Source organism: Cricetulus griseus, chromosome 2 (genome assembly GCF_003668045.3).
Source record: "Cricetulus griseus strain 17A/GY chromosome 2, alternate assembly CriGri-PICRH-1.0, whole genome shotgun sequence".
NCBI lineage: Eukaryota > Metazoa > Chordata > Mammalia > Rodentia > Cricetidae > Cricetulus > Cricetulus griseus.
The window spans coordinates 305,937,803-305,963,238 of NC_048595.1; the positions used below are offsets into that span (position 1 = coordinate 305,937,803).

The window sequence follows — 25,436 nt, forward strand, 5'->3', positions numbered from 1 at the left end:
ATAGGATGTTTTAACATATCTAAAATAATAAATGTAATCCACCAATAAGTAAAAGATGCAAACTATATTATCACTCCACTAGATACAGAAAAGGCCTTTGGCAAAATCCATCATCTCTTCATGATAAAAGTCCTAGAGACAGTAGTGATACAAGGAATATACTCAACATAATAAACACAAGTTATAGTAAAATCCACAATGAATATCATTCCAAATATTAAGAAACTTAAAACATTTCTACTTAAGTCATAAATAAAAGATGCCCATTTAATCCATACCTATTCAACTTTGTAATTGAAATCATAAAGCAAAGAGACAACTGAATTAGATCAAGATGATGCAAATTGAAAATGAAGACGTCACATTATTTTCTCTTGTAAACAATAAGATTTTATGCATAAAGGACCATGATGCTTTCACCAGGAAACTTCTGTAGCCACTAAATACTTTCTGCAAAGTAGCAGAATCAAAATTAACACACAAGTCACTAGCCCTCCTATATGTAAATGACAATCATACTGAAAAAAATATCAGTGAAATAGTACATTTAACAATCATCTCAAAATTTGTTTTAGACTAATTCTAGCAAAGGAAGAAAAATACTTGTGTAATAAAAGAGCTAAGATATTGAAGAAAATAATTGAAGAAGATATAATAAGATGGAAACACCCTCCAACATGCGTATTCATGGGTCAGTATGATTAAGATTGTGAAAATAATCTTACTACCAAAAGCAAAAGCAATTTAGAGGTTCAGTAAAACCTCATTAAAATTCAAACACATTTTTCAAAGGAATTAAAAATAAAACAGGTAAATTTTTAATGGAAATATAGAACACCCAGGATAGTTAAAGCAGACCTGAATAATAAAAGACCTGATGAAGATATCACCATCCCAGATTTCATGTTCTATTACAAACTTCACCTAATAGGAACAGCATGATATTGACATGAAGGCATACATGTTGATCAATGTAATAGAATAACTCCACACACCTTCCACCTATAGATACCCAATTGTGCATCTAGCATGTATGGATACCACAGTTTTAATAAAGAAACAAAAACTACACGTGAGAAAAAAGACAGTCTCAGCAACAAATTGTGCCTGTCAAACTAGATAACTGTATATATAAGAATGAACATAGACCCTTATTTATCACCTATAATAAAACAACTCCAAATGTATCAAGAACCTCAGCATGGGACCAGATATCCTGTACTACTTTTAATCAATTGATTCCGCCTTCCTTACCCACATATGTCACTGGACAATTGTTAGAAATACTCAACAGAAATTGCCAATGTAATTCCTGTATTAGAAATTTTGTAGTCTGTAGTTAAGACAGACCCAACTATAATTACAATGATATAAGACAAGAGTACATTATGTAAAACTTACTTTTATTGCTCATGTGCTTTCCAGTAAGAGCATTGGCTGCATGTGTGTATCATCCAAGAGCCATTTTTAAAAAATCACCTTGATAGTTTGAACTGAGATACCCTGTTTTTCCTTTTTGTAAAAAACCATCCTTTTACTATTATCTTGGTTTCAAATCATGTTTTCAACCCACAGTTTTCTAAAGACTTTTTCTCTTTTCAAAGCTTCTAAATAAAATATTTCCTATCTTGTTTTATTAACTATACTCAAAGTGCCTAGTGTTTTGCATTTTTAAATGTCTAATGGGTCCTGTTTGTTAATTTATTAGAATGATATTTTATTTCCATTTACCACAACTTTAAAGCTGTTACTTATTATTTTCTCCTCCTACTCGCAGAACATTAAGGCCATTTGTGTTTTTTTTTTTTTTACCATTTAACTTGTTTTAATGTTTCCTCACAAATGGTGAAAATACTAAAGTACAGAAAAGGAATAATCATAATGTTGTGGCTAACATTATAAATATGGAATTATAAATTTAAAACATTTTCTGGTTTAAAAAATAAATTTCGTCATCAATGCAGCTCTGCGGGTCTCTCTAGTAGGGCCTGTCTCTACATTCCTGACGATGCTCGCCTTTATCCATTTTCCCAGGTCCTCTACATCCGCCTGTTGTTCCTCCCATCTGTTCCATCAATGGTCCAGGAAGGTCCCCAGGACCACCTCGTCCTCCTCCACCAAAGCCTCCTCGGTCTATTCCACGGCCACCTCTGTCTCCACCTCCGCCACCTCTGAACATTCCTCCAAGACCACCATGGTCCATAAGCCCATCTCTTCCTTCCCGCATGCCACCAGGAGCACCTTGGCCCTGATCACCACCTGGAGGTGGTAAGAGAGGCAGGAGGAAGCCCTCGGGCTTAGGGGCCTTACATTAGTTGCATTCTGTTCTCCAGGCGAAGTTCTGGTTTCCACAGCCTGGAATGGGACACTGCCAGTCTCCAGCTCTGTGCTGGACATTTCCTCCTCCAGAGGGGGTTCCCTCGGAAGCCTTGGGGTCCCCGTGGGGGGAAGCCTCCTCTGTCTCCTCTACCGCCTCCCATGCGACCCATGGATCCTCCAGGACCTTCTGGGCCACCAGGACCTCCACAAAGTGGTGGTGGCATGCCACCCTGCATGCTGTTCATTGGAGGCTTCTTACGGGCAAGAGAAATTTTAAGTTTGCTTCCTTAAAAATCTTTTCCATCAAACCATTTCACGGCAGCCTTGGCAGTTGGTGGATCTTCATAGGACACTGTAGCATCACCTTTAGGTTTTCCTGTCTCCTTATCCAGGTAGGTGTGGATCATGGGTTGCCCAGTTCTCTTGTTCACCTTGACAATCTCACACTGCTTAAAGAAGTCTGCCAGATCATCCAAAGTTACATTGTCATTTAAACCTTGCACATGAATTGCACTGTTGTCAGTCTTCATCAGGATCTATACGAAGGCCTAGATCAAGATCTTGTCCTTAATCCATGGGTCCACCAGGCTTATTGAAGCCACCTCGATCTCCAGAGCTGCCCATTCCACCATGTCCTCCTTCCGGCCCACTTCTGCTCATGCCTCCACGACCAAATCCTCCTCTTCACCTGCCTGGGTTATCAGGGCCACTGATGCTCCTATTCTCTCTTGGTCTGGAAAATCCTCCAGACTCCTGCCCATAAACACCCATACTACTGGGGTGGTCCTGTCTGAATGAACTCTGCTTCCCGTAGCTGCTACTTTGTTGACTATATTGACTTGGAGCCTGGTTGTAGTATCCAGCCTGAGGGGGGTAACTAGTGGGAGGCAGCTGTCCGTAGCTGCTTTGTTGACCATAGCTACTCTGCTGTCCATAGCTGCTCGGATGCCCATAGGTGTTCTGCTGAGAGTAACTGCTCTGATCATAACTAACTAGTCAGCTGTTGAAGAGGAGTAGCTGGTAGGAGGATAGGATGGAGGCGTAGTCACTGGCTGCATGGGGTAGCTCCCAGGCACCTAGGGGTAACTGTAGTACTCTGTCCATATTCTAGGCTGGGCCTGTTATAACCCACTGTGCTAGATTGAGGTTGACTAGTCTCAGCGGGCTTGTTACCTTCCTGTGGTCTTGTAGGTGCAGTGACTGCTGGCTGCTGGCCATAGGCTGGGTAGGCAGGCTAGGTGCCATATGCGAACTGAGCTGCATAAGAGGCCTGGGTTGTGGTGACTGTAGCAGTGGTGGTGTCATAAGCACCAGTGCCATATCCTTGGCAGGCTGGCTGTATGCCTGGGGGGCAGTTGGAGTAGTATACCAGTGGGAGGCTGTCCATAAGAAGTTGCATATGCTGTCTGCCCATAGACTTTGCATAAATGTGAATCGTATGTGGGCTTCAGTAATATGTAGATAGAATAGAGAGTAAATATTAATATGTTAAAAATCAAAGCGAACTATAATTCAGGTTGAGTTAGTAATTCTAATCCATTTCAAAATACAAAATTTAGAAAACTGCATTAATTTTCTTACTATTAGTAGTTCTGTGTTCTGAAGGAAGTGAAGCATTAATTTCACTTTCAGACTTTCTCAATAATTGAGTTCAATAATAAAAGCATGCTTTAGCAGTAATTGTTAAAATGGTAATTTCCAGAGGGAATTGATAACTTTTGCATTTCTTAGTAAGCATAGAAATTTCAAAAAGCTATAATCCATAATATCTTATTCTTATAAACTAGTTTTAAAAGAGAAAAATTATACATTCTGCTATTATACCAATAAATTTTATTGAAAATTTGTAATTCCATAGTTCTTAGGTCAACTCCTTTGATTTATTACTTCTGCATATATTAGGGTTTTCTTGCATAACATTAATCAAAATCATATCACTCTTTGAAATTCAGTGTCATGAGAACGTCTTTGAAAACTTTTATTGTCCATTTGGAGAGAAATAAATTTTCTTTCTTAACTTTATTAATAATTGTGGTACCTTTTATATATAACAAAAAGCACAATATGATGTTATTACCTATTCACCTAGTGGGGAAAATTGAAAGGAATTACAGTAGTGCTATGAGAAAAAGTGTACTCATACCTTCTTTCCAGGGAGGGGAACATGAATCATTTTTGTAACATTATATGACAATGTATTTATAAGAAAACTCACAGACTTTTTGGAGCAGCTCTTCTGTGTCTGGGCCTCTGTCCTTTAGATATAAAAAGAAAATTACTGTAAATTGCAGCATGCTTGCAGTGAGAAAAACTAGAAATAAAATAAATATTCCCATAGGCCAAACTGGATAATGACTAATAAATTTCAGCATATAATTTGAATATATTTAGTCATTAAAGCAGTTGTTAACATTTGGCTTGAAAAAGAGTTAGTATATTATATGAAACAAAGCCTGCCTAGGATTAGAAATGGGGCTTCTGGACAAAAAATCATCCCACGAACATCTCACACCCCTGAAATCTCACCTATTATAGTGTTTGTAGCCTTTATGATTCGATGATAGGCTGTCTTTTATGTGTAACAAGCTAGGTTACACATATGTAACTTCTTAGCCTTTTGTCTCACAATGTTATATTTATTCCTTGTGAGGAACAGTCTAGCTGGTCAAACATTCTGATTATTTCCATTTTCTTTCTAGACAGGGACTCTGTAGCCCTGGTCCCTGAATTTTATTTTGAGCCAACTTGGCTAATAGTTAGAAGCCTCTTTGTAAACTTCTTCTGTCTACATGAGCTTATACCATAACTTTTCTATTGAATTATTCAGTCATTTCACTGAAAAAATCTAACTTTTTTTAACAGAACAAAATAAAAATGTAAAGCCACTGACATTAATAAATGACAAAACATGCACATCTGTTTTCTAGTGGCAAGCCAAGTATGAGTATTGTGAGTATTCATGTTGTTCAAGATGTGGTAAACCTCTCCAGGCAAGAAAAATTATGCCACAGCTTATGTGATCAGATCAAAACAACAGTCGTTTTCCCCACCAATGATTCCTATTAAATGAATTGTATGGTAAAAGCTTCCAATAATGAGTCAGGTTTAATAAATTATGCAGTCTTCATAACTTTTTAATGTGTATTTTCTCAAGACTTGTCTGTCCCCAGAAGGGAATTCATCAAACAGCCTCTGCACATCAGAAACAAAAGCAAAATGAATGAAATTGGAGTGACTGAAGCATAACTACTGGTAATGGGATTGGTCTTGCTTCACTTTCTCTGTCAACCACCAGACATGAGAAATCCCTTAGTGGCTCACTGTTGTCTTACTCAGTTTTTGTTTCTCCCATAAGTATTAGATATTGACTACTGAGACCTATATCATGTTTGTGACTGATCTCTGATCTGCTTTGTTGCACTGGCAACTTTATTTCTAAAATATACTATGCAAAATGAGGCCACTGAGAATATCTGAACACACGCACACACACACACACACACACACACACACACACAGGTGGGGAGTGGGGAGAGCAAGACAAAGATTTCTAAGAGGAGTATTGACAATATATTCAGTAATTGTTCATATTTACTATTGGTACAAAGCAGGGAAACATATTAAAAATAATATTAGGGGAATTAAATTCCCTGAAGCAGCTCCCAGTCCACCCACTTCAGTGGATTGTGCCTAGGGTCATTCTAGGGTGGTGGTGTATGTGACTGTATGGTGCTGTCAGAGGAAGGGATACCACTGACAACCAACTTATAAATCAGAGCCTGACTCCTAGTATTTTGTCCTGGTAAAGTGTAAGGTCACAGTAAACTGCTGCTACAGAATTTCTGTGACATCCCACCGAGTAGCTTAGCAGCTCCCAAGGAAACTGAGATACAGGTACAGGGAATTGTGTTGCCAAATGCATGCTGAGGGAAGAGGCTTTTTCACTTTAATCTACAACAAATTGAAATTACAGGGAGAAATTCAAGATTTAAGACCTGTTTACAGGTTTTGGATATTATGAATAATGCTTCTATGAAAACAGTTGAGCAAGTGTCCTTCTAGCATGATTGAGTACACTTTGGGTATATGCCCAAGATTGCTGTAACTGGGTTTTGAAGTAGACTGATTCCCAATTTTCTTAGAAACCACCATACTGATTTCCAAAGTGGTTGTACAAGTTTGTACTCCCACCACCTGTGGAGGAGTGTTCTCCTTATTCCACATCCTGTCCAGCATAAGCTGTCATTGGTGTTTTTGATCTTATCCATTTTTTTAATTTTTAAAATTATAACTAGAAAGAAGATTATTTTACATGTGAATCCCAGATCCCTTTCCCTCTCCTCTTCCTCTGCCCCCCCCCAACTAACACCCTACCTATTTCATACCCTTTCTGCTCCGAAGGGAGGGCGAGGCCTTCCATAGAGGATCTTCAGGGTCTGTCATATCCTTTGGGATAGGGCCGAGGCCCATCCCCTTGTGCCTAGGCTCAGCGAGTATCCCTCCATGTGAGATGGGCTCCCAATGTCCATTCCTATGCTAGGGATAAGTACTGATCCACTACAAGGGGCCCCATAGATTTCTGAGGTCTCCTCACTGACAGCCACATTCAGGTGTTCTGGAGCAATCCCATGCTGGTTTCCCAGCTATCATTCCGGGGACCAAGAGCTCTCCCTTGTTCAGGTCAGCTGTTTCTGTGGGTTTCACCAGCCTGATATGGCCCACCTGCTCATCTGTCCTCCTTTTCTGCAACTGGATTTCAGTTCAGTTCAAAATTTAGCTGTGGGTATCTTCTTCTACTTCCACCAGCTGCTGGATGAAGGCTATAGGATGGCATATAAGTTAGTCATCAATCTCATTATCAGGGGAGGGCATTTAAGGTAGCCTCTCCTCTGTTTCTTAGATTGTTAGTTGGTGTCATCTTTGTAGCTCTTTAGACATTTCCCTAGTGCCTGATTTCTCTTTAATCCCATAATGTCTCCCTCTATTATAGTATCTCTTATCTTGCTCTCTTCTGTTCTTCCCCCAACTCAACCTCCCTGCCCCATCATGTCCTCCTTACCCCTCCTCTTCTCACCTTCTTATTCTCCTAGTTCCCTCTCCCCTCCCTCCATGCTCCCAATTTTCTCAGGAGATCTTGTCCCTTTCCCCTTCTCCAGGGGACCATATATGTCTCTCTTAGGGTCCTCCTTATTTACTAGCTTCTATGGCAATGTGGATTTAGGCTGGTAATCCTTTACTCTATGTTCAAAATCCACATAGGAGTGATTACATACCATATTTGTCTTTTTGTGTTTGGATTACTTCTCTCAGAATGGTTTCTTCTAGTTCCATGTATTAGCCTGAGAATTTCAAGATTCCATTGTTTTTTTCTGCTGAGTAGTACTCCATTGTGTAAATGTACCACATTTTCTGTATCCATTCTTCAGTTGAGGGGCTCTAGGTTGCTTCCAGGTTCTGGCTATTACAAATAATGCTGCTATGAACATAGTTGAACAGATGTCCTTGTTGTATGAATGTGCTTTTTTGGGTATATACCTAAGAGTGGAATTGTTGGGTCTTGTGATAGACTCATTCCCATTTTCCTGAGGAATTGCCATACTGATTTCCAAAGTGGCTGTATGAGTTGGCACTCCCACCAGCAGTGGAGGAGTCGTTTCCTTTCTTCACATCCTCTCCAGCATAAACTGTCATTGCTGTTATTGATTTTAGCCATTCTGACAGGTTTAAGATGGTATCTCAGGGTTGTTTTGATTTGCATTTCTCTGATGGCTAAGGATGTTGAACATTTTCTTAAGTGTCTTTCAGCCATTTTAGATTCCTCTATGAAGAATTGTCTATTTAGTTCTTTACCTCACTTTTTAATTAGATTATTTGGTGTTTTGGAGACTATCTTCTTGAATTCTTTTTAAATTTTGGAGATCAGCCCTCTGTCAGATGTGGGATTGATCAATATGTTTCCCCAATCTCTGGGCTGTCATTTTGTCTTGTTGACTGTGTCCTTTGCCTTACAGAAGCATCTCAGTTTCAGGAGGTCCCATTTATTAATTGTTGATCTTAGTGTCTGTGCTACTGGTGTTATGTTCAGGAAGCAGTCTCCTGTACCAATTTGTTCAAGGGTATTTCCTACATTCTCTTTTAATAAGTTTAGTGTAGCTGGTTTTATGTTGAGGTCTTTGATCCATTTGGACTTAAGTTTTGTGCATGGCGATAGGTATGGGTCTGTTTCCATTTTTCTACATGTTGTCATCAAAAGTCAGGTGGTCATAGGTGTGTGGATTTATGTCAGGGTCTTCTATTACATTCCATTGACCAATGTGTCTGTTTTTAAGTCAATGCCGAGCTGTTGTTATTACTATAGCTCTACAGGAGAACTTGTAGTCAGTGATGGTGATACTTCTGGAAGTTTCCTTATTGTACAGGATTGTTTTTTAACCTATCCTAGGTTTTTTGTTTTTCCACTTGAAGTGTAATATTGCTCTTTCAAGGTCTGTGAAGAATTGTGTTGTAATTTTGATGGGGATTACATTAATCTATAGATTGTTTTTGGTAAGATTGCCAGTTTTTACTATGTTAATTCTATCTATTCAGAAGCATGGAAGATCAAGTTGGAAACAACCTACATGCCCCTCAACTGAAGAATGGATAAGGAAAATGTGGCACATTGACACAATGGGGTGTTACTCAGCTGTAAAAAGCAATGACCTCATGGAATTTACAGGCAAATGGATGGAACTAGAAAAAATCATTCTGAATGAAGGAACCCAGACCCAAAAAGACAAACAGAGTATATACTTATAAGTGGTTATTAGGAGTAAAGTACAGGAAAAACAATCTACAATCCATGGCCCCAGAGAGGCTAGATACCTAGGAGGGCCCAAGAAGGGACGTGTGGATTTTCTTGGACAGGGAAAATAGAAGAGATCTCCTGAGTAAATTGGCAGTGTGGGAAGCAGGAAGGAGTGATGGAAACTTGAGGGAGGGGGTTGGGCAGTCTGGGTATAGGAGGTAAGTTTGGGTGGGGTGGAGGGGGAGGGTAATGAAAGAGACATATTGATGGGGGGCATTTGGGAATTAGGGAGAAACCTGTCATCAGGGAAACCCCCAGGAATCCACATGGATAATCTAAGAAAAGACTCCTAGAAATAGGGAGAGGGTGCCTGAATTGGCTGTGTACTGTAATCAGATTGTTGATTACACTAACTGTCATCAGAGATAACTCTATCCAGTAACTGATGGAAACAGATGCAGAGATCCATAGCCAATCACTGGGTTGAGCTCCAGGAGTTATGCTGAAGAAAGGAAGGTTGGATTGTGTAAGCCATAGGGTCATGACAAGGAAGTCCACAGAAACAGCTAACCTGAGCTTGTAGGAGCTCATGGTCTCTGGACCAGCAGTTATTGAGTCTCCATGGGACCAACCTAGGCCATCTGCATTTTGTGGGACAGTTGTATAGCTTAGTCTGTTTATAAGGCTCCTAGCAGTGAGAACAGGATCTGTTCCTGGCACTTAGGAACGTATTCCCCTGTGCTAGATTACCTTGCTCAGTCTTGATTCAAGAGATGAGTTTGGACCTGCTTCAACTTGACTGCCATGCTGTTTTCAACTCCATGAGAGGCCTGCCCCTTTCTTAATGGAGACAGAAGAGGAGTGGAATGGGAGGGATATGATGGGATGCAGGGTGGGGTTTTGTGGGGTGGAAGGTGGAGTATTACTGGGAGGACAGGTGGGAGGGGTAACTATGGTCAGTATGTAAAATAAATGAAAAACATGTCATTTAAATAAAGTTTTAAAAAAGAGGTGTTGAAGAGGCTTCTATACCAGTTACCATTTTTTTAATGGGCTTCACATTGATATTTTGTTTACAAAATTACCAAATAAATTATCCCAGATTGTTTGGACCTATGAGACTGTTACTGGAACTTTCTTAAAGATTTAAACCATATCTTTTCTTTTTTCTTTGATACTTTCATTCAGTTATATAATTCTTTTGAACAAATTTAGCCCATTTTCCTTTCTCTTCCTCCTGAGTCCCTTCTTCCAAAATGCTATCCGACTTTTTTCATATCTTTGTACATTATTATTCATTTAATTTTGTTTATATGCTTTTTTAGTTTAATTACAATTTATTGTATAAACATGGTGTGGCTTTTTATTTGAGGATGGGTAATTAGCACTGAATGAACTTGACTCCTACCACCTTGGCATCCATTAACTGTCAATAGGAAGTGAGGCTGCATGTACCCCCAATTCTTGATGAAATGTGGACAGGAATAGGATTACTTATCAGCAAAAAACAGGAGTTCAAGAAATCAGTATCATATATACAGATCATTTATAGTTTATTAGCATCAAACATGAAGAGAAGTTTTTCTCTTAATTTTGCACATGTACATTATTTAATAATGTACCATTGACAGGAAGATTCCTGGATTAAAATACACGATTGACAATGTAGCCAGCTTATGTATGATTATGAAGAGATAGTTAATATGTGTATTACTGAAGGTCTTCATTTAATCTTGAAGGAGTTACTATCGATTTAAATGCCATTGCTAGCATGTTTTATCATTTGTGTGGTGATATCATGTCCACTTTTTATTAATTGAAAAGATTCTTCTCTCATACAATACATCCCAACCCTAGTGTCCACTCCCTCCACTTTCCTCTCTCCATACCTCCTCTCTCCCCCAGATCCACTCATCCTCCTTTTCTTTTTCAGAAAAGAGGTCTCCAAGGAAAGACAGTCAGACAAAAAAAGATACAAGACAAGACAAATGCCATCATATTATAGTTAGACAAGGAAGCATAGTAGGAGGAAAAGTGTCTCAAGAACAGGCAAAGCAGTCCGACATACACTTGCTTCCTCTGTTAGGAGTCCCACAGAAGCACCAAGCTAACAGCTATAACATATATTCAGAGGACCTAGTGCAGACCCAGGCAGGCTGCATGTTTACCACTTTAGTCCCCCTGAGCCCATGTGAGTCCTGCCTAATTGATTTAATTGGCCATGTTCTTTTGGTTTTCTCCATCCCCTCTGACTCCTACAGTCTTTCTTTCCCCTCTTTTGAGGGTTTCCACATCTTGGAGAGGAGGGAGCCAATGGTACCTCCAATTTTGTCTCTCTGTACCTAATATCTGGGTTTCCAAACCCACTCCCATCTACAGCCAGAAGGAGCCTCTTATAACTGGACAAGGCATTGACCTATGAATATAGCAAAATACTATTAGTCATATTTTTAAAATCTTGTATGTAGGCAGAGGAAATATTTCTTAAAATGCTATATCACCAAAGCCAGCATGATGGATAGATTTGCTCAATTTAGGTTATGGCTTCATAAACAAGTCTGTTTTTGAACACAGGACTTAAATGATCCCAGAGGTCAGGAAGATCGAACAGTTGAGCTGTTCAGCACAACTCCATATATCACTGACATGAAAACGGAATTCATTAATGATTAAGTGAATTTTATCAGATCATATAAAGATAACAGTTCTGGCAAGTCAGAAACCATGATAGAATTTTAACCATTGCTAGAGATCTTTATGAACCTATATCTATCTTTTAAATGTACAAACATCAAGGATATGCAATGATTTTTCCTTCTACATATGTATAACAACAAAAATCCTAACATAATGATGGCTTAAAACTTACTGAGTGTTTTTCCTAGGTTCTTCACTGAGTTATGAATATTGCATTAGTTTACCTTTTTATCACAGAAATTGTATGAAATATATATTTATGCCTTCCTTTTGTATGTGATAAGACTAGCTATTACAGGAAGAATTCCATTTTATCATAGATTAGTTATTCCCCATTTGTCATTGTCACCATTGGGGTATACTGAAACCAAGTAAAGACACTACACAGTTAGACATCTTGTATTTTTTACTCAGTGCAGAATAACAGCTGAAGAAAGACAGGTAGTCCCTTACCTCACATTGACCTTAATAATGAATACTTGGAAGAAGGAATCTCACATGAGTAGCTTTTACCATGTAAAAAAATCACCAAATCTCTCAAACGTTATTCCCCTCTTCCCCCAAAGGTTGCTGGAGGGCATGTTTCCCAGGGTTTCAGAATGAATCAGCTTGATCTTACATTCTTTGACCTTTGTCTGGCAAGTACCCTTTCAACATCTGTCTTCCTGTGAGCTCTTAGAATTTGTAATAATCAACATCTATCATCATAACTGAAGAATATAGGGGTGGAATTCACCTTCTCTCTTCACTGCCAATACTGACCAAAGGGACAATATCTATCACATTTCTACTGCAGCCAAACATACCTAAAGGCAACCATTAAGGGGGAGAATTTATTCACTCTGGACTTCTGAGAAGAAAAACTAACTTGGAATGATCATTCCTAGAAAAATCATGCATGTGTTGTAATATGCTTAACTTAAGTTGCTTAAATTCAAAATAAGATGCTTATACAAGAAAAAACTTCATTACAAAAATAGGGTTGAAGAATATTTGAATGAGGTTGAAATTTTCATTATATTCAAAGACTGAGTTCCTCCTCTTTTTAAGTTGCAATGGTAAATCTTCAATTTTAATCACATACATCCTTCATGTACACTTGCCCATGGGCCTGCCTTACATTCATGAAAAAATATCAGACTCTATCCAAGTAGAAAATGCTACTTGGATATCTGTTCTCGGAGAAGTGATATAGTTGGTCATATTCATATTGGTAAAACAGGCTTTATTATAAAATTGTTTTCTTTGTGAGGCTCATTCTTTTTGTTACTAGCTTTGCCATGCTACTTAATTGTGTTGAGTCTCAGTGCCTTTAATGTTTTATAAGGACAAAATCTTACTACTGCTTGCTTTTAGGAAGACCAAGTCAGTATTATCTAATGTCAAGTTCTTAGCATGAAATTCATGCTATTTGACTTAAGGTTTGAATATCCATAAATATGAAACACAGAATAAAAATCTTAAGAGAGTACTCAAAATTCACTTAGAACTCTAAAGGTGGGTTCAGCAAAGTACTTTTCAGGAAATACCAAAGCCCTGAGTATGGGAAAATGTTCAAATTAGTTCCCCCTGCTGGATAGTATTGCTGTAGCTGACCATGCTAAGGATTACAGCCTCAGTGCTATCCTCTTCTCTGAAACCCCAGGTTCACTATCTCTTTTTCCTCCATATTTACCCAAAGTGATTACAGTTTCCACACTAGCGATATTAGAATGAGAATTTTTACTTCTCCATTTCAATCTATTTCATCAAATCCGCCCAATATTCCTGATATTTCATTTACACTTACACCTATCTGCTCCCACTTCTATCAGGGTTCCAAGTGCCCTGGTCTTACAGTAAACAAAAAGATTTTGTTTCTTTGTGTGTGTGAAACTATGAAATTGTAATCAAGTTCTGAAGAACAAGTAGGAATGAAATGTTTACAGACATGCAATTTTTTTTTTTTACATCTTAGAATGTTGTACAGAACATTTCCAGCAAGTACATACCCATAATTTGCTAGTCCCCAAGAGTGGAAATGTTAAGATTGCACTGCAATTTTGATGGTGAGGCAGCCATTGTCAGTAATGATGGCCATTCTGACACAGGGCTTCAGTTACAGCCACTGGAAAGACAGGGGATAAGCAATTTTGATCTTCATCTTTGAACATTTTGTGGCTCCAGAGGGGGTGCTTCCTTTAATGTCACATTGGACAAAATGACATTAAACACAGACATTAACATGCTGTTTTTCTGTGGGAATGAAATATACTGGACATTTTCATTATTGTAGACTACAGCATTATGCTTAGCCCTCTATCCGACATTTAGAAGAATCATTTGGCACACTTTATATTTATCATTCCAATTATTAATTTTCCATTGATTTTGGTCAGTCTGTGGTATATATATCATATATACATACTGCTGAACTGATATGTGCTCTTGTCACCATGTTTAAAGAGCTTTGGAATTATTTTATGAACTGAAATTTTCCTCCATTGATAGGAAAACATGTCAGTGATTTGAGGAAGGTATGCACTAATAGTAGAATGGTCTGATCACCAATGGTCAACAAGATCTCTATTCCACAGAATTTCTTTCCATTAAGGAAGATTGACAGCATCCTCTTTATAAAGAATGACTAGATAATGACAGTAATCTGGCCCAAAAAGGGGCTTTAAATTATATGCTATATAATTAACAGGAAATGATTGCTGCCAGTGTAGACATCTGCTTAAGTTGGAATAACAAACAGCTCAATGAAACTTTCAAAAGCAGAATGCTGTGACTTTAAATTTTTTGTGGCAATTTAAATCAACAACGCCCAAGATATTACTGAGAATCAATGGGGGATTTGGCTTCTTCTGGTCTAGGTAATATTGAATACTAATTAGGCAGCTTTAGAAATTGTTTCTTATTTTTTAAAACAAATTGTGTAATGTCACCAATATTTTGGCACAAATAAAAATTACTTTTGTTTCTTCTCATATTAAATATATACATGCAGATTATATTACAGGCATGCAGAGTTTTAGTATTTTTTTCTTATCTTTTTCATAAAAGGAACTGGCATTGAAAAGAATTTTAAAACAGCAGTTGGTACTAAATTAGGCAATTTTTTTTGAAAATTCTTGTGGTAAAGGTATTTTTTAATCAGTTTGATTATGATTTAAAATACATTGTGGTTAATAATCCTTTACTCAAACTGACATCAAGTTACTGGGAAACTTAAAAAATAGATACAGATGCACAGTGGTATCAAATCCTACAAAACAGAAGACACACAGCTAATCTTTAGCTGAAATATGTATCAGTGTTGGATTTCTGTAAGAAGATTTAGAGACATAAATATAAAATGGGGACATGCTAATTTCTAAAACCACATAAAATGATGTTACATTCAACAGCAGACTTTCAAGTATTTCATTAGTTTAAACCATGACATAGTTCTGTACACCAGCAAAATTTTGATAAGCAAAACTCTAAGAAACAGGAAATTGTATTACACTTTTTGCAAATCTATATATGGGCTAAAGATTTAAGACATGGTTACAACTAGGTTCCAAGTGTCTTTCAGCCATTTTGGAGTCTTCTGTTGAGAATTCTCTATTTGGTTGTGCACTCCTTCTTTCAATTGCATTTTGTGGTGTTTTGGTGGCTAGCTGTTTGAGTTCATTCTATATTTTGGTGATCAGCCCTCTGACAGATGGGTTGGTGAATATCTTTTCCCATTCAGTGGGCTGGCATTTTGTCTTGCTGACTGTATCCTTTGTGTTGCAGAAGCTTCTCAATTTCAGGGGGTCCTATTTATTAATTGTCAATCTCAATGTTTGGGCTACAGGTGTTATGTTCAGAAAGAAGTCTCCTGTACCAATTTGTTCAAGGGTATCACCTACCTTCTCTTCTGGGAGGTTCAGTGTGGCTGAATTTATGTTGAGGTCTTTGGTCCATTTGGATTTAAGTTTTATGAATGGCAATAGATTTGGATCTATATGCAATCTTCTACATGTTCTAATCCAGTTATGCCAGCACCATTTGTCGAAAATGCTTTCTTTTTTCCATTGTATAAATTTAGCTTCTTTGTCAAATATCAGGTGTTCATAGGTGTGTGGGTTAATATCAGGTTTTTCAATTCATTTCCATTGGTCAATCTGTCTACTTTTGTGCCAATACCAAGCTGTTTTCAGGACAATGGCTCTATAATAGAGCTTGAAGTCAGGGATGGTGATGCCTCTGGAAGTTTCTTTATTGTACAGGGTTGTGTTGGCTATTCTGGGTTTTTTGTTTTTCCATATGAAGTTGAGTACTGCTCTTTCAAGGTCTGTGAAGAACTGTGTTGGGATTTTGATGGGAATTGCATTGAATCTGTAGATTGCTTTTGTCCAAGATTGCCATGTTTACTATGTTGATCCTACCTCTCCAAGAGCATGGGAGATCTTTCCGTTTTCTGGTATATTCTTTAATTTCTTTAAGATTCAAAGTTCTTACTATACAGGTCATTCCCTTTTTATTTTTATTTATTTTTTTTTTGGTTAGTGCTACCCACAGATATTTTATGTTGTTAGTTGCTATTGTAAAGGGTGATGTTTCTCTGTCTTCTTTCTCAGTGCATTTGTCTTCTGTATATAGTAGGGCTACTGATACTTTTTAGTTAATCTTGTATCCTGCTGATGGGGGAAGTACTTCTGTGTATGTTTATCTTATTGATTGTTAAATAAAATACTGTTTGGCCAATGAAATAGCAAGTTAGGCAGGTCTATGAATCAAAGAAGATTCTGGGAAATGTAGTAGAGAAGTGGTGATCCAGGAAGGAAGCGACATAGCAAGGAGACTCATATTTAATCAAAGGAGAAACAGGAAGGGCCCCTTTTCCCCTCTGCTCCTGCTCCAGTGGCACAATGTGATCCACCGACAAGGAGGGATGCCAATAAGGCGTCCGATAAGATAAGTCTTATAAAATATATAGATTTATGATAATTAAGACTGAGCTAACAGATGACAAATCCTAGTCATTGGCCAAGCATCTTTGAACCTAATACCAGTTTCTGTGTATTCACTTGGGCCTAACTCGGGCGGGCGGCTGGCATAAAGCTCACACATGGCGGTGGGGCTCAGGTGGCTTTTGGCAGAAAGATTTATTGCAACATCCTGCCACTTTGCTGAAGGTGTTTTTTACCGTCAGAGTTTCCTGGTAGAGTTTCTCAGGTCACTTATGTAAACTATCATATCATCTGGAAATAGTGAAAGTTTGGCTTCTTCCTTTCCAATTTGTATCTCCTTGATCTCCTTTTGTTGTCTTATTGCTCTAGCTAGGACTTCAAGTACAGTATTGAAGAGATATGGAGAGAGTGGACAGGCTGTCTTGTTCCTGAATTTAGAGTAATCACCTTGAGTTTCTCTCCATTTAGCTTGATGTTGGCTATTGGTTTGCTATATATTGCTTTTATGAAAGTGCTCAACATCTGTAGCCATCAGGGAAATGGAATTCAAAACCATTCTGAGATACCATCTTACTCTTGTCAGAATGGCTAAAATCAATAAAACCAATGAAAATTTATGCTGGAGAGGATGTGGAAAAAGAGTAACTCTCCTCCATTGCTGGTGGGAGTGCAAACTTGTACAACCACTTTGGATATCAGTGAGGTGGTTTCTCAGGAAAATGGGAATCAGTCTACCACAAGATCCAGCAAGCCCTCTCTTGGGCATATACCCCAAAATGCACACTCATACAATAAGGACGAATGTTCAACTATGTTCATAGCAGCATTATTTGTAATAGCAAGTACCTTGAAACAACCTAGATGTCCCTCAACTGAAGAATGGATAGAGAAAATGTGGTATATTTACACAATAGAGTACTAATCAGTGGGAAAAAAACCAATGGAATCTTGAAATTCACAGTCAAATGAATGGAACTATTAGAAACCATCCTCAGTGAGGTAATCCAATCATAAAATGATAAACATGGTATGTACTCACTCATTTTTGATTTTTAGACATATAGCAAAGGAATACCAGTCTACAATTCACACTGCTAGAGGAGGTAGGAAACAAGGAGGATTCCAAGAAAAGATTGCATAGTCCCTCAAAGAAGGGGTTGGGATCAAGATCCCCTGACCAAATTGGAGACAGCGGGCAGGGAGAGGAAGGAGAGTCTTCATCCAGTTGCTGTTCGAAGCAGAAACAGATGCCCACAGCTAAGCATTGAACCATACTACTGGAATTCAGTTGTGGAGAGGGAGGAGGGTTGAGCAAAGGAGCCAACATGGGTCTGGAGAGATCTGCAGAAACAGTGGACATGACCTACTGATAGAATAGAGACCCTAGTCATAAAGCTGGGGAAACAGCATTGGATCAAACCAAGCCCTCTGAATGTGGGTACCAGCTAGGAGTTCCTCTAACAGCTGAGTCAGTCTTTATCCCTAGAGCACAAATGGACTTTGGGAGCCCACTCCCTATGGAGGGATACTATTGGAGCCCAGATACAGAAAGGAGGGCCTAGATCCTCCCCCAAACAATATGACAGACTTTGAAGGTCCTTGTTGGAGGGCCTCACTAATCCTGGGGAGGAGTTGGGGGATGGATGGAGTGGGGGGGTGGGATGGGGAGGGGGGTTATGGGAGGATAGGAGGGCAAGGGAATGGGGGGATAGATATGTAAATATGATTAATTAAAATAATTTAAAATGGAAAAATCAACTAATAAAGTATAAGAAAAAATAATAAAAAACAAAAACAAACAAACAAACAAAAAAAACCCAACTAGGTTCCAGGAAATAGACACATAGCAAGAACAACATGTTAATGGCATTTTTATGGAAAATTTTGAAATTAGAAGAGGTTATGAGTTTGGAATCTAATGTTTACATTCTTAGTTGTAGAAAAAAAATATAGAAATGAGATTTGAGCTGACATCTTCAACTATGCCTCTCAAAGTGAAAACGTATGTCCTGCTATAATCCAATGAGACCCACAGCAGATATCAAAGAGTTTCAGGTTTCATGTCTGGATTTTCCAGTCTCTGTTTTTATAATTTACTCATTCTGTGGAATTTTAACGTACCAAAGCAATACTTTAAAATGAGAATATTTGGATATATTTATTAAAATAGAAACATTTTTTCATTTTCATTGTCTTTCATATAATGTTATGGTTTACAAACAATTGCATATCCAATATATTTTCTCATTCCTTAATAAAATAAATACTAAAATTCTAATTCTGTGTAATTAGTGTAAATTGTAATTCTGAAAATTCTTGTGTCCTAAGTTAAAACCCTTTGACAATTTTATAACTTGTATGGTATTTTTCTCTTCTGTCTTCATTCATTAAGTCAGCTGCTTGCTAATATGAATTCATTCAAATATTTATTTACCCATATTTCTTTTGACTATTTATCTGTGATACATTTTTTTAATATTTCTTTTCTCAATCAATTTAACAGATGTTGTTCATATTTCTTTCTTTTTTAAATTTATTTATTAGTTCTAGTTAGGGAACAAGCTTGTTTCACATGTAAGTCCCTTCTCCCTCTCCCTCCCCTCACCCCCATCTCTCCTCCCCCACCCCCAGCCCACCCCACTCCATCTACCCACCACTCCCCAGGCACGGTAGCACCCTCAAGGGGGGCTCTGCAAAGTCCACCAAAACTTCCTGTGTTGGTCCTGGGTCCTTCCCCATGTGTCCAGGGCCAGAGTGTAACCCTTCACGTGGGATGGGCTCACAAAGTCCCTTCTTGCACCAGGGAAAAATACTAATCCACCACCAGAGGCTCCTGGAATTCAGAGGCCTCCTTATTGACATCCATGTTCAGGGGTCTGGATCAGTCTTGTACTGGCCTCCCAGACAGCATCTAGGGTCAATGTGCTCTCCCTTGTTCAGGCCAACTATTTCTGTGGGTTTCTCCATCCTGGTACAGACCCCTTTGATCTTCATTCCTCCCTCTCTTCAACTAGATTCCAGATTTCAGCTCAGTGTATATCTGTGGATGTCTGTCTCTGCTTCCATCAGCCACTGGATGAGAGCTCTTGGATGGCATAAAGAGTAGTCATCAATCTCATTTTAGGGGAAGGGCTTTTAGGTTATCCTCTCTACCATTGCCTGGATTGTCAGATGGTGTCATCCTTGTAGGTCTCTGGAGATATCCCTGGTTCCAGATCTCTTCTCAGACCTACAGTGGCTCCCTTTAGTATGGTATCTCTCATACTGCTCTCTTTCCTCTATTCTTCCCCCAACTCAATATTTCTGTCCCTCCATTTCCTATCCTCTATTCCTCTTCTCTTGCTCTTATTGTAGCAGCTCTTTCCCCCGTAACCTCATGCTCCCAATTAGTTCAGGAGTTCATGCCACTTCCATTCCTGGGGACCATTTATCCCTTAGAATCCTTCATGTTTCCTAGTTTCTTTGTTGAAGAGCATTATAGGCTGGTAATCCTTTGCTCTATGTCTAAAATTCATATATGAGTGAGTACATACCATGTTTGTCTTTTTGTGACTGGGTTACCTCACTCAGGATGGTTTCTTCTAGTTCCATCCATTTGCCTGTGAATTTCAAGATTCCATTGCTTTTTTCTGCTGAGTAGTACTCCATTGTATAAATGTACCACATTTTCTCAATCCATTCTTCAGTTGAGGGGCATCTAGGTTGCTTCCAGGTTCTGGCTATTACAAACAATGCTGCTATGAACATGGTTGAACATATGTCCTTGTTGAATGAATATGCACTATTTGGGTATATACCCAAGAGAGGAATGGCTGGATCTTGAGGTAGATTGATTCCCATTTTTCTGAGCAACCGCCATACTGATTTCCAGAGTGGTCTTACAAGTTTGCACTCCCACCAGCAATGGAGGAGTGTTCCTTTTTCTCCACATCCTCTCCAGCATAGATTGTCATTGGTATTTTTGATTTTAGCCATTCTGACAGGTGTGAGGTGGTATCTCAGAGTTGTTTTGAGTTGCATTTCTCTGATGGCCAAGGATTTTGAGCACTTTCTTAAGTGTCTTTCAGCCATTTCAGATTCCTCTGTTGAGAATTCTCTATTTAGTTCTGCACCCCACTTTTTAATTTCATTGTTTGGTGTTTTGGTGGCTAGCTTCTTGAGCTCCTTATATATTTTGGAAATCAGTCCTCTGTCAGATGTGGGATCGGTGAAGATCTTTTCCCATTCTGTGGGTGGTCATTTTGTCCTACTGACTGTTTCCTTTGCCTTACAGAAGCTTCTCAGTTTCAGGAGGTCCCATTTAATAATTGCAGACCTCAATGTCTGTGCTACTGGCATAATGTTCAGGAAGCAGTCTCCTGTGTCAATTTGTTCAAGGGTAATTCCCACTTTCTCTTTTAGAAGATTCAGTGTGGCTGGGTTTATGCGGAGATCTTTGATCCATTTGCACTTAAGTTTTGTGCATGGTGACAGGTATGGATCTATCTGCAATTTTCTGCATGTCTGAATCCAATTGTACCATCACCATTTGTTGAAGATGCTATCTTTTTTCCATTGTATAGATTTAGCACCTTTGTCAAAAATAAGGTAATCTTAGGTGTGTGGGTCAATATCAGGTTTTCAATTCAATTCCATTCATCTATCTGTCTATCTTTGTGCCAATACCAAGCTGTTTTCAGAACTATGGCTCTATAGTAGAGCTTGAAGTCAGGGATGGTGATGCCTCCAGAAGATCCTTTATTGTAAAGAGTTGTTTTGGCTATCCTGGGTTTTTTATTTTTCCATATCAAATTGAGTATTGTTCTTTCAATGTCTGTGAATAACTGTGTTGGGATTTTGATGGGGATTGCATTGAATCTGTAGATTGCTTTTGTCCAAGATTGCCATTTTTACTATGTTAATGCTACCTATCCAAGAGCATGAGAGATCTTTCCATTTTCTGGTATCTTCTTTAATTTCTTTCTTTAAAGTCTCAAAGTTCTTATTGTACAGGTCTTTCACTTTTTTGGTTAGTGTTACCACAAGGTATTTTATGTTGCTTGTGGATATTGTGAAAGGTGATGTTTCCCTGGTTTCTTTCTCATTGGATTTATCATCTGTATATAGTAGGGCTACTGATTTTTTTTTTGAGTTAATTTTGTATCCTGCTATCTTGCTGAAGGTGTTTATCAGCTATAGGAGTTCCCTGGTAGAGTTTTTCGGGTCACTAATGTAGACTATCATGTCATCTGCAAATAGTGAAAATTTTACTTCATCCTTTCCAATTTGTATCCCTTTGATCCCCTTTGCTTGTCTTATTGCTATAGCCAGAACTTCACGTACAATATTGAAGAGATATGGAGAGATTGGACAGCCTTGTTTTGTTCCTGATTTTAGAGGAAACGCTTTGAGTTTCTCTCCATTTAGTTTGATATTGGCTATTGGTTTGGTGTATATTGCATTTATAATGTTTAGATATGTTCCTGTTATTCCTGTTCTCTCCAAGATTTTTATCATGAAGGGATGTTGGATTTTGTCAAAGGCTTTTTCAGCATCTAGTGAGATGATCATGTGGTTTTTCTTTTTCAGTTTGTTTATATGGTGGATTACATTGATGGATTTTCGTATGTTGAACCATCCTTGCATCCCTGGGATGAAGCCTACTTGATCATGGTGGATGATTTTTCTGATATGTTCTTGGATTTGGTTTGCCAATATTTTATTGAGTATTTTAGCATTGATGTTCATGAGGGATATCGGTCTGTAGTTCTCTTTCTTAGTCATATCTTTGTGTGGCTTGGGTATCAAAGTGATTGTAGCCTCATAGAAAGAGTTTGGCAATATCCCATCTGCTTCTATTGTGAGGAACAGTTTGAAGAGTACTGGAATTAGCTCTTGTTTGAATTTCTGGTAGAATTCTACCGTGAAGCCATCTGGCCCTGGGCTTTTTTTGTTTGGGACGCTTTTGATGACTGCTTCTATTTCACTAGGGGTTATAGGTCGATTTAAACTGTTTATCTGATCTTGATTTAATTTTGGTAAGTGATATTTACCCAGAAAGCTGTCCATTTCCTTTAGAATTTCCAATTTTGTGGAGTACAGATTTTCAAAGTATGACCTGAAGATTCTCTGGATTTCCTCAGTGTCATTGTTATATCCCCCTTTTCATTTCTGATTTTGTTAATTAGCATGCTCTCTCTCTACCTTTTGGTTAGTTTGGCTAGAGATTTGTCTATCGTATTGATCTTCTCAAAGAACCAACTCTTTGTTTCATTGATTCTTTGTACTGTTTTCCTAGTTTCTAATTTGTTGGTTTCGGCTCTCAAGTTGCTTATTTACTGGCGTCTACTCTTCCTTGGTGTGTTTGCTTCTTTTTGCTCTAAAGCTTTCAGTTGCTCTGTCAATTCTCTATGTGACTTTCCTCCAGTTTTTTCATGTGGGCACTTAGTGCTATGAACTTCCCTCTTAGCTCTGCTTTCAGAGTGTCCCATAAGTTTGGGTATGTTGTTTCTCATTCTCATTAAATTCTAGGAAGTCTTTAATTTCTTTTTTTTATTTCTTCCTCAACCCAGGAATGGTGCTATTGGGTGTTATTCATTTTCCATGAGAATGTAGGTTTTCTGCAATTTGTTTTGCTGTTGAATTCTAGTTTTATTGTCTGATAAGATACAGGGGGGTATTTCAATTCTTTTTGTAACTGTACAGTTTTGCTTTGCTGCCATCTATGTGGTCAATTTTTGAGAAGGTTCCATGTGGCGCTGAGAAGAAGGTATATTCTTTTGTGTTTGGATGGAATGTTCTATAGATATCAGTTAAACCCAATTGGGTAATAAATTCTGTCAGATCCTTTGTTTCTTTGTTAAGTTTCTGTCTGGTGGTCCTGTCTAGTGGTGTAAGGGGAGTGTTGAAGTCTCCTACTATAAGTGTTTGTGGTTTTATGTGTGGTTTGAGCTTTAGTAATGTTTCCTTTACAAATGTGGGTGCTTTCGTATTAGGGGCATAGATGTTCAGGATTGAGACTTCATCTTGATGGACTATTCCTGTGACGAGTATGAAATGCCCTTCTTCATCTCTTTTGATTGCTTTTAGTTTAAAGTCTAATTTGTTAGATATTATGATTGCTACACCAGCTTGTTTCTTGAGCCCATTTGATTGGAAAATTTTTTCCCCATCCTTTTACTCTGAGGTATCGCCTGTCTTTGAAATTGTGGTGTATTTCTTGTAAACAGCAGAAGGATGGATTCTGTCTTTGTGTCCATTCTGTTAGCCTATATCTTTTTATGGGTAAGTTAAGTCCATTGACATTTAGGGATATTAATGTCCATTGTTCATTGGTTCTTCTTTGTTTTGGATTTATTGTTGGTGGTGTCATTGCATGTGGATTTCACCCTCCTGTTTCTTTTTGTGTTTGGTACAATTAGATTATCTATTGCCAGTGTTTTTGTGAGTGTAGTTATGTTTGTTGGGTTGGAGTTTTCCTTCCAGAACCTTCTGTAGTCTGGATTTGTGGATATGTATTGTTTAAATCTGTTTTTGTCATGGAATATCTTGTTTTCTCCATCTACAATGATTGAAAGTTTTGCTGGATACAGTAGTCTGGGTTGACATCCATGCTCCCTTAGTGCTTGTAGGGTATCTATCCAAGACCTTCTGGCTTTCAGAGTTTCCATTGAGAAGTTGGGTGTGATTCTGATTGGTTTGCCTTTATATGTTACTTGGCCTTTTTCCTTTGCTGCTCTTAATATTTTCTCTTTATTCTGTAGATTTGGTGTTTTGATTATTATGTGTCGGGGGGGACTTCTTTTGTGGTCCAGTCTGTTTGGTGTCCTGTAAGCTTCTTGTACTTTCATAGGCATATCCTTCCGTAGGTTGGGGAAGTTTTCTTCTATGATTTTGTTGAATATGTTTTCTGTACCTTTGAACAGTGTTTCTTCACCTTCTTCTGCACCTATTATTCTTAGGTTTGGTCTTTTTACAGTGTCCCATATTTCCTGGAAATTTTGTGTTAGGGATTTGTTGGACTTGTGGTTTTCTTTGATTGATGAATGTATATCCTCTAGCGAGTCTTCAATAGCTGAGAATCTCTCTCCGTCTCTTGAATTCTATTGGTTATACTCACATCTTTAGTTCCTGATCATTTATCCAGTCTTTCCATTTCCAGCATGGTCTCATTCTGTGTTTTCTTTATTGTGTCTATTCAGCTTTCATGCTTTGAACTGTTTCAAGAGCTTCCTTCACTTGTTTGGATGTATTTTCTTGGCTTTCTTTAGATTCTTTAAGAGATTTATTTCTTGAATTTTTTGGTTTGTCTTTTCCTCCATTTTTTTAAATTTTTTGTTTGCATTTTCTTCTATTTCTTTAAGTGATTTTCTTGTTTCCTCTTTAAAGGTGTCTGTCATCTTGCTGAGATAATTTTTGAGGTCCATCTCATCTTCATGCTCTGTGTTGGGCTTTTCAGATCTTGTTGGATTGGAGTCCCTAGATTCTGGTGGTGTCATAATGGTCTTTCTGTTGTTGAGTGAAATCTTATTCTGTCTTCTTTCCAAATCTTCTTTTAGTGGGTGCAGGTGGGGTCTCTCTATCTCCTCTTGTGACCCAGTGGTGTGTGGGGGCCAGGAATTCAATGTCCTCAACTCTGGATGATCTTGCCTCTCCTGGTAGTCTCCTCACTCCTTGTGGATCGGTTTGTGGAAAGAGATGGAAAAGTGGGGTGTTTCCACATTCAGGGA

The 25,436-nt window shown here is 38.3% G+C and overlaps 1 pseudogene; it reads right to left on the reverse strand.

The window, feature by feature from the left end:
* Positions 1-1,978: 1,978 nt before the first annotated feature.
* LOC100763593 lies at positions 1,979-19,467 on the reverse strand (annotated as a pseudogene).
* Positions 19,468-25,436: the final 5,969 nt, after the last annotated feature.